This window comes from Panthera uncia, chromosome A2, assembly GCF_023721935.1.
Source record: "Panthera uncia isolate 11264 chromosome A2, Puncia_PCG_1.0, whole genome shotgun sequence".
Taxonomy (NCBI): domain Eukaryota; kingdom Metazoa; phylum Chordata; class Mammalia; order Carnivora; family Felidae; genus Panthera; species Panthera uncia.
The window spans coordinates 100,877,093-100,894,086 of NC_064816.1; the positions used below are offsets into that span (position 1 = coordinate 100,877,093).

The 16,994-nt window shown below is 35.8% G+C and overlaps 1 long non-coding RNA gene and 1 pseudogene across 1 annotated transcript in view; one reads left to right on the forward strand and one right to left on the reverse strand.

Moving 5' to 3' along the window:
• The window catches only part of LOC125929954 (uncharacterized), a 182,310-nt gene that overhangs the window by 84,148 nt on the left and 81,168 nt on the right, over positions 1 to 16,994 (reverse strand). The window lies entirely within an intron of this gene.
• On the forward strand, positions 12,411 to 13,793 carry LOC125929952 (60S ribosomal protein L7-like; annotated as a pseudogene).

Consider the following 16,994-nt stretch of genomic DNA (forward strand, 5'->3'; position numbering starts at 1 on the left):
CCACAATCTTGGGATCATGACCTCAGCCAAAATCCCGAGCCAGACGTTCAACCAACTGAGCCACCTAGGTGCCATTCAGGTCACCCCGGTGACCTTTATTTTTCTACTTCTTTAAAAGTAGGCCACCGTAATTACTATTTTGGAGACAATATCATTTCATATTTATTTCAGTTATCATGTTGGCATTTTTTACATGGTAAAGAAAAAGTCATTCTGGGGCAAAAGAGAATTGCAAAACTTAGTATTATTTTATTTCAGAAGTGACTCAGGAAAAAGCCATGATACTTATTTCCTTTTTACTTTATTTCTTTCCTCTTAGAATACTCAGAACCACAGAGCTGTGAGTGCCTCTATATTAAAGTAAAATAAAACATCTGATAATGAATGAAAGGTGTAAAATGGTAACAAGTCTTCCACATGTTCTTAACACATTCTATTGTCCCTCAGGGATGAGGCATGACTTAAAAAGTGGACCTTCTGAGGAGATAAGTGAAAAACCTAAAGACCTCTCAGGAACAAAACTCCAAGAAATATGATAAATGTTTCCACATATTTTCCATTTTCAAATGACACTATTTTTAATTTACATATTCCTGTCACTAACATGTCACAGACCAGAACCCTATGAGACAATTAACATATCACAGAGTATGAATTTAAGTTGTAGTAGAAGTAAAACAAATTCTAACACCAAGATCCTTTGATACCATAGAGGGGAGGTCCAAATTCCTACAGTTATTAAGGAAAGTTGATCTTTTTTTTTTTTAATTTTTTTTTTTTAACGTTTATTTATTTTTGAGACAGAGAGAGACAGAGCATGAATGGGGGAGGGTCAGAGAGAGGGAGACACAGAATCTGAAACAGGCTCCGGGCTCTGAGCTGTCAGCACAGGGGCCCGATGCGGGGCTCGAACTCATGGACCGCGAGATCGTGACCTGAGCCGAAGTCGGCGCTCAACCGACTGAGCCACCCAGGCGCCCCGGAAAGTTGGTCTTATAAGTAATCATTTAGTTAACTGTGTTATGGCTTCTTCCCTGATGTTTTCTTTTGGGAGATTCACAAGAGTACAGTATCCTTTCTTGCATATAATTTCATAAACATAGTACTCTCACAAGTGAGGATGGCTGACCTTTTGAATTCTCTAAATTCTCCAACATTCTGCGAACTGGTACTTCTAGACATATGATGAATGTCAGGTGAAAAATTTTCCTTGAGAGGGAAAAACTGTACAAATAATAATTGATTGCTTACATCACAAACACAATTCTAATTCCTTACCCAGATTTATAATTAGATACAGCTTAGAATCTGTACTCTTTGTAAATTTTTCCCAAATAAATTTAGCAGTTGAATTTTATTCTTAAAATTGAGATTGAGTTTTTAGTTAAGTGAAAAACATTTCTTTTTTTGTTTTTATTTTTTTATTTTTTAATATATGAAATTTACTGTCAAATTGGTTTCCATACAACACCCAGTGCTCATCCCAAAAGGTGCCCTCCTCAATACCCATCACCCACCCTGCCCTCCCTCCCACCCCCCATCAACCCTCAGTTTGTTCTCAGTTTTTAACAGTCTCTTATGCTTTGGCTCTCTCCCACTCTAACCTCTTTTTTTTTTTTTTTTTCCTTCCCCTCCCCCATGGGTTTCTGTTACGTTTCTCAGGATCCACATAAGAGTGAAACCATATGGTATCTGTCTTTCTCTGTATGGCTTATTTCACTTAGCATCACACTCTCCAGTTCCATCCACGTTGCTACAAAAGGCCATATTTCATTTTTTCTCATTGCCACGTAGTATTCCATTGTGTATATAAACCACAATTTCTTTATCCATTCATCAGTTGATGGACATTTAGGCTCTTTCCATAATTTGGCTATTGTTGAGAGTGCTGCTATAAACATTGGGGTACAAGTGCCCCTATGCATCAGTACTCCTGTATCCCTTGGATAAATTCCTAGCAGTGCTATTGCTGGGTCATAGGGTAGGTCTATTTTTAATTTTCTGAGGAACCTCCACACTGCTTTCCAGAGCGGCTGCACCAATTTGCATTCCCACCAACAGTGCAAGAGGGTTCCTGTTTCTCCACATCCTCTCCAGCATCTATAGTCTCCTGATTTGTTCATTTTGGCCACTCTGACTGGCGTGAGGTGGTATCTGAGTGTGGTTTTGATGTGTATTTCCCTGATAAGGAGCGACGTTGAGCATCTTTTCATGTGCCTGTTGGCCATCCGGATGTCTTCTTTAGAGAAGTGTCTCTAAATGTTTTCTGCCCATTTCTTCACTGGGTTATTTGTTTTTCGGGTGTGGAGTTTGATGAGCTCTTTATAGATTTTGGATACTAGCCCTTTGTCCGATGTGTCATTTGCAAATATCTTTTCCCATTCCGTTGGTTGCCTTTTAGTTTTGTTGGTTGTTTCCTTTGCTGTGCAGAAGCTTTTTATCTTCATAAGGTCCCAGTAATCCACTTTTGCTTTTAATTCCCTTGCCTTTGGGGATGTGCCGAGTAAGAGATTGCTACGGCTGAGGTCAGAGAGGTCTTTTCCTGCTTTCTCCTCTAAGGTTTTGATGGTTTCCTGTCTCACATTCAGGTCCTTTATCCATTTTGAGTTTATTTTTGTGAATGGTGTGAGAAAGTGGTCTAGTTTCAACCTTCTGCATGTTGCTGTCCAGTTCTCCCAGCACCATTTGTTAAAGAGACTGTCTTTTTTCCATTGCATGTTCTTTCCTGCTTTGTCAAAGATGAGTTGGCCATACGTTTGTGGGTCTAGTTCTGGGGTTTCTATTCTATTCCATTGGTCTATGTGTCTGTTTTTATGCCAATACCATGCTGTCTTGATGATGACAGCTTTGTAGTAGAGGCTAAAGTCTGGGATTGTGATGCCTCCTGCTTTGGTCTTCTTCTTCAAAATCACTTTGGCTATTCGGGGCCTTTTGTGGTTCCATATGAATTTTAGGATTGCTTGTTCTAGTTTCGAGAAGAATGCTGGTGCAATTTTGATTGGGATTGCATTGAATGTGTAGATAGCTTTGGGTAGTATTGACATTTTGACAATATTTATTCTTCCAATCCATGAGCAGGGAATGTCTTTCCATTTCTTTATATCTTCTTCAATTACCTTCATAAGCTTTCTATAGTTTTCAGCATACAGATCTTTTACATCTTTGGTTAGATTTATTCCTAGGTATTTTATGCTTCTTGGTGCAATTGTGAATGGGATCAGTTTCTTCATTTGTCTTTCTGTTGCTTCATTGTTAGTGTATAAGAATGCAACTGATTTCTGCACATTGATTTTGTATCCTGCAACTTTGCTGAATTCATGTATCAGTTCTAGCAGACTTTTGGTGGAGTCTATCGGATTTTCCACGTATAATATCATGTCATCTGCAAAAAGCGAAAGCTTGACTTCATCTTTGCCAATTTGATGCCTTTGATTTCCTTTTGTTGTCTGATTGCTGATGCTAGAACTTCCAGCACTATATTAAACAACAGCGGTGAGGGTGGGCATCCCTGTCGTGTTCCTGATCTCAGGGAAAAAGCTCTCAGTTTTTCCCCGTTGAGGATGATAGTGAAAAACATTTCTAAGCAATTTATCTTTTTTTCCTTCCTGCTTTGACTTGGGACAGTCTTTTCAAGGGTAATGTACATAGCCAATTCTAACCACGGTTTTAAATGTCAGATGTAAATTTCCAGTCAATAAATAAATATAAATATAAATATAAATATAAATATAAATATAAATACATATATACATACACACACACACATATATATTAATGGAATTCACAATGGTAACTCTACCACTGACATTTTATCTAAGTTTTCCATCACTTTGATATTTTTCTTGCTGGATCATTCACATACTTTGCATTAACATGTGCTAAAATAAAACCATAAACTATCTTTCAAATACTATGTAAGAATAAAATAACTCAAAAGTGCTCTAATGGAGTATGTTCTATAATCATTTTAAAAGACTTCCCCTAATTTAGGTATGTGTCATGATTAGCAAGAAAGAGAACATTTTATTGCCTTTAACTTGAGCCAAGTGTTCAACTTACATTCGCAAAACAAATATCCTTCTTACTTCCAACTTTTGATTTTATTTTCTTGATGACAGTGAGATTTAAGAGTTAGAAAATGAGTTTGGATAAAAGTAACTCTTAATTAAGGGATGTCTGAGCAACTCTAAAGGCAGTACATGTTGATAACTTGCTCTTTTTAAGAAGATGAAACCTACAGAGTGTCCTGAAAGGAAAAGGGCCAACCAGGCAAAGTTTTTCACTAGACACACAATTTGTTTCTTGTCCCACTAGAGTTCTCAAAAACTATATACAACAGTATTAAAGTCATGTCTTTATAACCAGCCCATAAAACATTTATTTCCTTTTGTGTTTATTTCACCTCTGGTTTCTTTTCCTTTTTGTGTTACAGAAGGATGCCCTCAGGTACTTATTCCATTAACTAATTGTCAACTGCCATAAGCTCAAATGTGAAAATAGCAACGTGTTTGAAAAACAGGCTTCACTATATACACTGTATTTAAAATCAAATTCCCTATTCCTAAGATATTAGAAATTTTCTATCTGTGCAAAACTGGAGGACACACACTTAGAAATAAGAGATGCATTTGGGCAAATCAGGCTTATGAAAAATATCAAATATCAACCAACTGTGCCAATATGAACTGCGTTGAAGTCAGGCTTGGTTTTACAAGAAAGCTTTCAATTGTCAAAGTTTTAATTCTCAAAATTTTGCTGACAATTCAAAAGGGAACTCATATTATAAATGTTGTGTTAAAAAACAAAGGATTCAAAGGTTGCAATAGTGCTAATGAACAGTTTAATTTAGAAGAATACTGTGGGAGGGCAGGCACGAAGGGAGGGAAGTATGGGAGGAGGAAGAGGGCTGAGGGCAACCTAGGTCACAGCCTATTTTCAACATGCACCTTCTCCTACTCAAGGGCAATAAAGGAAAAAAATGTGTTCTCAGAATAATAGTTTCTCCCCTAGACTCTAATACTTTATATGTAACATTAAAGAGTCAAAAAATACAGAGAAATACATGAGAATATTAAAATATGTGGGGAATTTATTTCAATTCAGTTGGTATTCAGAATTTTTAAAACAGGTCAATGCAAAAATTGCTGACAAGGTCATAATTAAGGTTATCAAATTAAGCTCCTTATTTAGGTAAGGCAGAGTGAGACAAGCACACAAAAATGAAACCCACACTAGACTGACTAGATGTTTTCAAGCTTGTGGTTCCCATGATGATTGACATTGCCTCTAAAATCATTTACTTTAAAAAAACATTTGAACTGTATTTTACTATAGTTGAGCAAGTTGTCAAAAGTTCAAACTACACTTTGATTTTCATCACATAATTATTAACTTCAACTACAATTGCACATATTAAGGTCCAATAATGTATATATCAAAGCTTGTGCCATATATAATTACCATGTTCTACAACTTGTGGAATCAGGTTGATACAAGTACCCCCCCCCCCAAAAAAAAAGCTACGTGCAATCAAATTTCTCTTGTAATTTTTTGTTTATTTTGCCAGAGTGTAGCAGGATTCTTGCTCAGTCGTGACACCAAGGCTTCTCTTTCCAGGAAACAACTTTATTCCTGCCAGCACCACTCAGTTGGGTTCATACCAGAAGAACTGAGCCCCGAATGCCACATGGTGCAGTTTTTGGTGGTTTTTTTTCCACTTCTTTGTCTCCCATATATGGTAACATACCAACATGTAGTCTGATTAGTGGTCTCACGTTACAAGGTCATGAGGGATGTTGTCATCTACACGTATAAACAGGTTGCCTTGAGGGTTTTTTTCCCCCTTCCTTAGGGAAGGGTCTCTACCACAAGAGACAGCACAAGTGAGGAAGGGGCAGAGAGAGACAAAAACAGAGAGAGAGAATTCCAAGCAGGCTCTGCACCACCAGTGCAGACCCCGATGCGGGGCTCAAACTCACAAACCCACAAGATCGTGACCTGACCCAAAGTCAGACACCCCACTGAATGAGCTACCCAGGCACCCCAAATTTCTCTTACAATTTAAATACAAACGTTATCCTCAGTCTAAAATTATGCACCAGAAAAAAAAAGTTTTCATGCAAGTGGTAACTCTAACATTTATCTAAACAGAATTCACATTTTAGTTTTTTAATAACTGTGTTTCTTAAAATAAAAAGCATTTGGAATGCTTGAAAAATAGGAATGTATATAAGCAGTCATCTTCATAAGCCTTCAAAACTCTAGTCACATTTATTCAGTGATTTTATGATAAATTTACACAAACGTAACTATATTCTTTAAGACCCTACTGATTATAAATCTTAGTTAATTTAGTGAAAATTCTGTATTGAAAATGCTAGGACTTCAATGTTTTTAAATATGACAAACTTCCATCTGTATACAATATCAAAAAATAGTACCAAGAATTGATTAATCCTTAAATTTATACATAAAGTAATACTTCTGCTTTATCAAAAATGCAGAAGTGACTCAATAGGAGGGATATTTTTAAGGATTTAAATTTAAGGAGAATAAATTTGAAAAAAAAAAATTGAAGTCATAGCTCCCCAACTTCTTTCCTTCCTTTCTACAGTAATTTATAGAAAACTTTATTACATACAACACTGTATTTGATTAGATTTAGGCATCAACTTCTGTTCCAGCTTTGTCCATAAACTGCTTTGAGCTCTTGGAAAAATCACCTCACTTTTCTGTGTAATTAAGTGATTGAATTTTATGATTAGTATAAATTTATTTTTATCTTCTCAATGACTTAACAATAGATACTTTAGGGAAAGTGGCTTAGAGAAACAAAAGACAATTCATTTTTTAAGCATATTTTTATCAGTAAGTCAGCAATCAAATAGATAACTGGTTAAAATTGGGTTAGCTTACATCATGATTAAGAGTTATGACCGCCTGAGTGTTTGGGATCAGCTAATTGATTCATCGGTAGCCTAGAAATGCAATTTCAAATGATCGCAGGACCTGCATGTAATTTCACCTTGATTACAGAATCCTCTCCCAACCTACATTCAACAACATTCAACAGGACTATTTAATTCCAAATTTACTAAAAATCAAGCCAGCAACTTTATTTTTACTTTTAAATAACATGGGTTTAGTGTTGGGGTTTCTGGGTGTCTCATTCAGTTAAGTGTGCGACACAGGATTTTAGCTCAGGTCATTGTCTCAAAATTTCGTGGGTTCAAAACCCTATGTCTGGCTCTGTGCTGGTGGCATGGAACCTGCTTGGAATCCCTCTCCCTCTCTTTGTGTCCCTCCCCCAACTCTTTTTTCTTTTTTTAAATATGGGTTTAATATTTACTGAGAAGAAGGTTTCTTTTAATTGCTTGGTTACATATGTATTTGTACTATTTTTACAGCAATACGGAAACAAATGCTAAATGACAGTTATTTACATTTAGCTGTTAGTTTAAACTAGATTTTTTATTAACTTTAAAATCTATCCCCCAATTTTTTTGGTAACAGTTAATTAGGAGAAACATGGTATTATATTCACTACAAAATTTTTACCCTGATTTAGGAATGTCAAGGTTTTAGCATGGTTCTGAGTGGAGAATAAAACATTTGAGAAGTTTTCTTCCCCTGGAAGAAATGTGAATTATTCTGGGTCATAATGACAGTATAGAGAATTTTCTTTTGTACTGTTTAGGAAAGAATACGTAACTGGAATGAACATATTTAATTAGTGAGTTGGCACTCTCAAAGACGGAGGCTTATGAAAAACAACGTTGTAAACATCAGCAGTAATGGAACTATATTAAAATTTAATGAACTTCAATTCATGGCAGAGGAAAAATGTTATCTAATATATGTTTCTGAAAATTCTTTATCTCCCATTATTTACTATGTATGAATCTATATGACAAATTAAGGCATCCTTCACAAGTACTTGAAGAGGGAAAAGAAGAGGAAACTTTATAGTTCTCTGGTATGCACAGGAGACATAAATTACAGGATTTCAAAATTTACTGGTGAAAAGATCAGCAGAGAGGGGCTGTCCATAGATATTTCTTCAAGAAAGGCAAATTTACTTTGGCAAGCCTATGCTCTCTGTCAAGCACTCTATTAGATTCATTCACACTTAGTAACTCATTTTCCCTTCACTATAACCCTGCCAGAAATATTTTTGCGGACAAAATGAAACCTCCAGAAACAGTTTACACCAGTCTTATTTTATCTGTATGGTTGCTAAGCTTTCATATCATGATAACCTAAGAAACAGAAATGAGTTTGAGAGATTAAGGTGACAAGCTTTCAGTAAGAAAGGGGAAAAAAAAAAAGAAAAGATTTCCAGTTTTTCACTCTCTGTAATTTGCTTGCTTGAAACCTTCCCTTTTGGTCTCTTCCAGTCATAGAGCTCTCCCTTTCTCTAGGTTCCTTCCTTCTTCCTATTGTAAGGCAACCATTTTCGAGCTGTATTCTGTATCAAGTTCCAAACATCAAGTAAGTTGGGCTCAGGGAAAATGATGCATAAAGATGACTGCTAGACCTATCTCTAGCATGGCTGAAACACTCCTCAGTTTTTTTACACTAAGCTACATACTGTTAGTATGACATATGTGGTCTGTTCAAGATCTCAGATTTCCTGAAAACTCCAATATCCACATGCTGAAAAGTTCCCCAAATCTAAAATATAGAGAGGTTTGTTACTCATATATAGTAAATAAAGTTACATCTATAAATGAAATCCACTGGAGAGAGAGTTTCAAGTACTGACTTGGCTAAACATTAGAATAACTTCATGAATTTTAAAAAAGCAATACACTAAAATCCAGCCGTGCTAATTAAATCACAGTCTCTGAGGGAGATGTGTGGCTATCAGCAAGTTTTCTTAAATTCCTAGGGAGACGCTAACGCTCAACCAAGTTTGAGAGCTACTGATATTCAATCAGAAGAGATTATCTATCCTTTAGGAATTCCAACATTTAAAAACTGTACTGAAGATGATTAACAGATAAAGTATGGAAATCAAGGGGTAAGATGGTTTAAATAAGTAGGAATTAGGAAACAGAGACTCAAAGTATAACCAATTTTCTTGAGTTTACAGTGTTGGTTGTTTAAAAATATATGCAGCGTTTTTAAAGAGAAGACAGATTTTTAACATATATAAATGCTGATGGGAAAGATCCAGGAGAAAGGGAGAGACGGGTTATGGAAGAAATGGGAAAATCCATCCCTAAAGTCTGAGACTAAATGAAGAGTCAAGGTCCCTAGAAGAAAAAAATGTACACTGTAAAAAAGAATGTCTCCCTTCCTGTAACGTAAGAAAAATAGAAAATACGAGTCTAAAAGTGCATGCACAAAATTTAGAGAAGGTGAGAGCAATCCAAGAAGATAACTTCTCTGTTTCCTCTACATTTGGATCTAATACTACCTGGGGTGGGACAAAAGTGAACCTGCCTTACAAGTAATAAATATCCTCTAGGTTACTAACAGACTTAATTCCTGAAACAACTCAGTGAGATAGGTACTCTCATCCTTAGTTACAAATCAAGACAACAGAGGCAGAGAGAGGTTAGGTAACTTGCCCCAAATCACAGGGGCAAAATGGTCTGTAAATGGGACTCTGGGGCATGAGCCTCCACATTACCACATTGTCTGTCACCTAAGGCTCCCCGCCACTGAAGAGACTAGTGTGAGGCCCTCTCTTGTGTTATCAGACAAACCTCCCTCTGATTCTGCTCTTTAATTTATTCACCTTAAGAAAGTTACTAGCAAAATGGAAATAATAGAACCTTTCTCAGAGAACTGTTGGCAAGAGAAATTAACTTCCATTTCATCATATAGATATTTCTGTAATTCCAACTTGGCAAGGTACAGTTCTAAGTACTGAGGGCTACAGCATCAGTGGAAAAGACCAATTTTCTTCATGGAGTTTCTGTCTTAATAGAAGAGAAGCAGCAGCAACAAATGCACAAATTCCATGGACTGGAAAAGATTTGTCTGAATCCCCAAAACTTACAACTTTAGAGAAACATTAACCTCCGATCTCCTTCATTCTCAAGTTGTGTTTCTACTTTGCCGAGTTAGCCCTTTGGGGAAACATACCCACAGAGAGGAAGCATTTGTGGTATTGAAAAAGAGGCATCCTCTCAGGAAACAAAATCAACAGTTCATATTTCAAGGTTTTGGGGAAAAGGTGATTAACAATAGCTAAAAGAAACTTGAGTTAGCTATATTAATTTCCCAACAAGTAGACTTTAAAAATCATTAGTGGACATAAGAAATGGTATTCATAAAGATAAAGGAGGCTATCAAAATCTCAAATTTGTGTGGGGTACCTAGGTGGCTCAGTCTGTTGAGTGCCTGACTTCAGCTCAGGTCATGATCTCCTGGCTCATGAGTTCGACCCTCAGGTCGGGCTCTGGGCTGATAGCTCAAAGCCTGGAGCCTGCTTTCAATTCTGTGTCTCCCTCTCTCTCTCCCTCTGCCCCTCCACTGCTCACGCTATGTCTCTGTCTCAAAAATAAATGAAACATTACAAAAATTTTTTTTTAATTTCAAACTTGTGTCAATCTTTTAACATGACCTCAAATACATAAAGCAAAAATTCATATAACTTAAAAGAAGAAACACATGTATCATCACTACAAAAGACTTCGACATAGTGTTAGCAATTCATCAAGAAGCTGTTAAGGACATGGAAAATGAGTAAAAATATTGATTACATAAACAGAATTGTATTTCACATATTTAGCATACCACACTCAACAATGAAGATTTATATTTAAGTACAAATTAAATATTTAGTAACATTGGCAATATGTCATAATGTAGGAATCAACAAACTTCAAAGAATTTAAATTATTTAAAGTATGCTGACTAACCATGAAAGTTAGTGAAAGTTAGGAATTACTTCAAACCAGAACAAGAACATGCAAGTGCACAAAAGAAACTTCCTAATTTCCTGGAAATTAAATATTTCTCTGAAAGATGCAAGAAACAAAGAAAAATTGAAACAAATTATAAAACTTTGAATTAAAACATTTCAACATTTGTGAGGAAAGAACATTTGTGAGATATAGCTAAAAAGCAAGATTTAGAGACCTGTTTGTAGCTTTATTTTTGAGACTTAGAATAATAATTTGTTGTGCTATTTTGTAATACTTTAATCCTAAAGTCAATTCACTTATTTTATTTAAACAATTTACTGGGGCAGCTGGGTGGCTCAGCTGATTAAGTGTGCAACTTCAGCTCAGGTCATGATCTCATGGTTCATGGGTTTGAGCCCCGCATCAGGCTCTGTGCAGACTGCTCAGAGCCTGGAGCCTGCTTCTGATTTTGCATCTCCCTCTCTCTCTCTGGCTCCCCATCCCCGGCCTGTGTGTGTGCGTGCGCACTCTCTCTCTCTCAAAAAATTAACAAACATTAAAAACAAATTTAAACAATTTAAATTAAAAATAAAGATCTCACCCATTTCTCCCACCCTAAAACCCCTGACTCCGGCAACCACTAATCTGTTCCACCTATTAGGTTTTTTTGTTTACTTGTTTGTTTTAAGACTCTACATTAAGAGACATCATACATGGGCGCCTGGGTGGCTCAGCTGGATGAGCATCTGGCCCTTGATTTTGGCTCAAGTCAAAATCTCATGGTTCGTGGAATCGAACCCTGCATCAGGCTCTAGGGTGACAGTGTGAAGCCTGCTTCGGGTTCTCTATCTCCCTCTCTCTCAGCCCCTCTTTCACTTTCTCTCTCTCTCTCTCCCAAAATAAACAAACATTAAAAAAAAAAAATCATACAGCATTTGTCTTTCTCTGATTTACTTCATTTAGCATAATGCCCTTGAAGTTCATCCATTTTCACTCATGAAGAAAATAAGAGAGGATCCAAAAAATAAAAACAGAAATTAAAGAGATTTACATGTAATACCACAGAAATACTAAGGATCATAAAAGCCTACTACAAATAATTATACACTAAATTAGACAACTCAGAAGAAATGGATACATTCCTAGACACATACAACCTACCAAGACTGAATCATGATGAAGTAGAAAAATTTAACAGATTACTAGTAAAGAGATTGAATCAGCATTCAAAAATTTCCCAACAAATTAAATTCCAGGACCAGAAGCCTTCATTGGTGAATTCTACCAAACATTTAAAAAAGAATAAATGCAAATTCTTCTCAAACTCTACTGAAAACACAGAGAGGAGGGAACTCATCCAAACTCATTTGAACAGACTGATTACTAGTAAGGAGATTAAACAGTATTCAAAAACCTCCCAACAAATTACAGTCCAAGACCAGAAAGCCTCACTTGTGATTCTACATAACATTTAAAGAAGAATAAATACCAATCCTTCTCAAACTCTTCCAAAAATACAGAAGAGGAGGGAACTCATCCAAATTCATTTTATGAGGCCAGTGATTATGATACCAAAATCAGACAAGGATATGACAAGAAATGAAAATTATAGGCTGGCATTCCTTAAAAACAGATATGCAAAAATCCTTAACAAAATATTAGCAAAATGAATTCAACTATTTAAATAATCATATACCCTGACCAAGTAAGATTTATTCCAGAGATGCAGGGATGATTCACCATCTGCAAATCAGTTAATGTGATACACCACATTAACAAAATGTAGGATAAAAACTGCATGGTCATCTCTTTTTTTTTTCCAGATAGAACCATGGAGGATGGTAGAGAGAAGAAAAAGAAGGTTCCTGCTATGCCAGAAACCCTTAAGAAAAAGGGAAGGGATTTCACAGAGTTGAAGATCAAGTGTCTGAGAAGGAATCATGCCCAAAAGATGCTTCAAAAGGAGATGAAGAAGCTCATCTGTGAAAAAGCTAAGCGTCACCACAAGGAACATAGGCAAATGTACACAACTGAGATTCAACTGGCTAGGATGGCAAGAAAAGCCGGCAACCTCTATGTACTTGGGGAACCCAAATTGGCATTTGTCATCAGGACCTTACAGCTATCAATAGTGTTGAGTCCAAACGTTCAAAAGGTGTTGCAGCTTCTTCACCTTCACCAGATTTTCAATGGCACCTGTGTTAAGTTCAAAGAGGCTTCAGCTAACATGCTAAGGATTATGGAACCATACAGAGCACTGGGGTACCCAAACATGTAGTGAGTGAATGAATTGATTTACAAGCGTGGTTATGGCAAAATCAACAAGAAGCCAATTTCCCTGACAAATAACACATTGATTGCATGATCTCTTGGTAAAAATGGCATCATCTGCACAGAGGACCTGATTCATAAGATCTATACGTTAAAAAAACGTATCAAAAAAGCAAACAACTTCTTATGGTCCTTCAAGTTATCTTCTCCTTGTGGGGGAATAAAGAAAAAGACCACTCATTTTGTAGAAGGTAAAGATGCTGGCACAGGGAAGATCAGACCAGTAAGATTATTAGGATGAACTGAGGTATCTGCTATGATTATTTTTATAATCTGGTCAGCTAATCAACAACTACTTTCAAATTGAAAAAAAAAAAAAAAAAGACCTATAAATCATCTCAATAAAAAAAGAACATGACAAAATTCAACATCTATTTATGATAAAAATTCTCAACCAAACGGGTATAAAGAGAGAACTTATATCAACATAATAAACACCATATATGACAAGTCCACAGCTTACATCATATTCAGAAGTGAAAAGCTGAGAAAGTTTTCCTGTAAGATCAGGAACATATTTGCAACTTTAAATGCCCATATAGGAAAACAGAAAACTTAAGAATAAATTATGCATGCTTTTCTTTCAACAAGTTGGAAAGAGAAAAGTGAATCAAATCTAAAAATATAAAAGAAAAATAATAAATCAATAAAATATAATTCAAACATTCAAAAATAGAAACCCTAAACTTTTTTTTTTTAATTGTTTGTTATTTTTGTGAAAGAGACAGACAGAGAGCAAGCAGGAGATGGGCAAGCAGAAAGAGGTAGACACAGAATCCGAAGCAGGCTCCAGGCTCTGAGCACCCAGGACACAGCGCGACGTGGGGCTCAAACTCACTGACTGCAAAATCATGATCTGAGTTGTATTAGGCCACCCAACCGACTGAGCCACCCAGGAGCCACTAAACCCTAAACCTTTGAAAATACTAATAAAATTAACCCCTAGCAAAACAAAGTAAGGAAAAAGTATTAGAATGAATAAAACAACAAAATCAGAGATGACAAAAGGTAATATACTAATATTTACATTGTTTCTAGCTGCATCAAAAAAGATGAGTGATTATAAACAACTTTTTAGTTGTAAATTAGAGTATTTGAATGAATTGCAAAAATTCATCAAATAAAACTACAGGAAGATGAAAACACACAGAGAGCCTGAATTACTTGGTATCAAGTAAAGAAATTAAATCCACTATTAAAAACATTCTTACAAAAATGACCCCAGGTCTAGATGACTTCATCAGTGAATTCTCTGAAATATTAAAGATATAGATAATACTAGTGTTACACAAGACTCTGTGTGATAACAGAAAAAGAAAATTCCCCAATATATTTTAAGAAATTAGAATAATATTGATACCAAAACATGATAAATGCATTGTAAGAAAGGAAAAGTACTACAGAATCTTTCTCAAGAATTTGGACAAAATCCTAAATAAAATATAAACAAGTCCTATTCGGCGATAATAAAAAGAAAAAAACAAGACAGTAGACCATTGGGACTTACTCCATGAATGAAACCTGGTTTAGTAATCAAATCACTAGGACTGATCACATCAACAGAAAAATAAGGAATAAGTCAAGTGTTTTCACAAACACAGTAGAAGAATTTCATAAAAGTCACCACTCATTTATGTTTTTTTCCTAGAAACTCTCTTACCAGACTAGAAATAAAAGGGAATTTACCTCATAAACAATATCAACAAATTCTTCCAAGAGTGGCAAAGTAATAAAAATTGAGGCATAACTGATTACATACTGCATGATTCCATTTGCATAAGTATAAAAGCAGGTAAAAATATGTGGTTTGAAGTCAAGAGATTACTATTCCAAAATGAGGACTTCTGACTTGTTGATAATATTGGGGTTATTGAATAGACAGATTTCTGTTTATAAAAATTAAGCTGTACACTTATGATACACACTTTCCTGTATGCATATTATACTTCAACAATCAGGAGATAAGAATGAGACAATGATGCTCATCATCATCACTTCTCTTCAGTATTTACTGGAAATCCCAGCCCATGCAGTAAGGAAGAAGAAAAAAATAGCATTAAGAATTGGAAAAGAATAAAAATATTAAAAAGTGACATAAGTGTGCACTTAGAATATGTAAGACAATGTTTAGAATAAATTTAGAACTAGTACACAAATTAAGCAACTTCACTCGATACAAGACCAAGGAACTAAATTTTATGTCTCATAGCCACAACAGAAATTTAGATTTAAAAATGAAATAACTGGGGCACCTGGGTGGCTCAGTTGGTTAAGCATGCGACTTGGGGCTAGGTCATGAGCTCACTGTTCCCAAGGTCAAGCCCTGCAAGGGGCTCTGTGCTGAGAGCTCAGAACCTGGAGCCTGCTTCATATTCTGTGTCTCCTTTTCTCTCTGCCCCTCCCCCACTCACACTAGGTCTCTCTCTTTCAAAACTAAACTCTAAAAAAAATAAAAATAAAAAAATAAAAATGAAATAGTTTATAATAGCATTCAAAGTCAAATATTTTTTTAATCTTCATTTTTGAGTGAGAGAGAGAGAATGTGAGTTGGGTAGGTGCAGAGAGAAAGTGAAGTACAGGGTCCGAAGCAGACTCCAGGCTCTGAGTTGTCAGCACAGAGCCTGACATGGGGCTCAAAACAATGGGCAGCAAGATCATGCATGAACTGAGCCAAAGTCAGATGCTTAACCAACTGAGCCATGAAGGTACCCCTCAAAGTCAATATTTAGAAGTAAATCTAGAAAACGTGTGAAAACTACACTAATAATTAAATAGCATTATTGAGAAATATTAAACAAGAGCTAAATAAATGAAGAAATATATTATGTTTTTGGTTACATGACTCAATAATGTATGACCACCAATTCTCTCAAAATTTATCTATAGACTTAATAAAACCCTGTCTCTACACTAGTTTCCAACGATCTTCATCTCTTGATATTCATACACCTTTGTAATGGTCTCCCACATTACACCTGGGTTGGTTTGTGTGCTCAACAGAATGCCATAGAGGTGACTATGTCACTTCAAAGATTACCTTATCAAAGACTCTACAGCTTCCATCTTGGTCACTTTTTCTTTAATTCTTTCTCTTGGATCGCTTGCTTTGAGGACAACAATCAACCACACCTTGAGATCACTCAAGCACCCCTATAGAGAGGCCCAGCTAACAGTGATCCTTAGCAAAAGTGGAGTAAAAGTGTTAAATCTGGAGATGATTCATCTTTCGGCAATAAATCAGTAGTATAAATCCCCATCTAAATGTCAGAAGTTTTAGTGGAAATCAGACGATCCTAATATAGAAATGTAAAGGGCCAAGAATAACCAAAGAAATCTTCAAAAAGAACAAATCTTGAGTACTAACATTACCAAACGTCAAGACTCATTATAAAACTGTATGAAGACAATGTGGGATAGGCACAAGTTCAGATTTTTCCAACTGAAAAGAATGGACAGTGCACTAATTTGTCTATACATTGTCACCTAATTTACGACAAAAAAAAAAAAAAAACAAACTCTGCAGTGCAATGGGAAAAAGTGGTCTTGTCTAAAAGTAGTATTAGATAAATTAGATGTTCTTACGAAATAATTGTACCTAGATTCATCTACCATTCACAGAAGAAAGAGGAAGGGAGGAAGGAAGGAAGGAAGGAAGGAAGGAAGGCAGGGAGGGAGGGAGGGAGGGAGGGAGGGAGGGAGGGAGGGAATTCCAGGTCAACTGCTAATCTAAATGTAAAAGTCAAAACAAATATTTTAGAATAAAGTATGAAACATCCTTATGAACATAGAGTTAGTAAATATTTT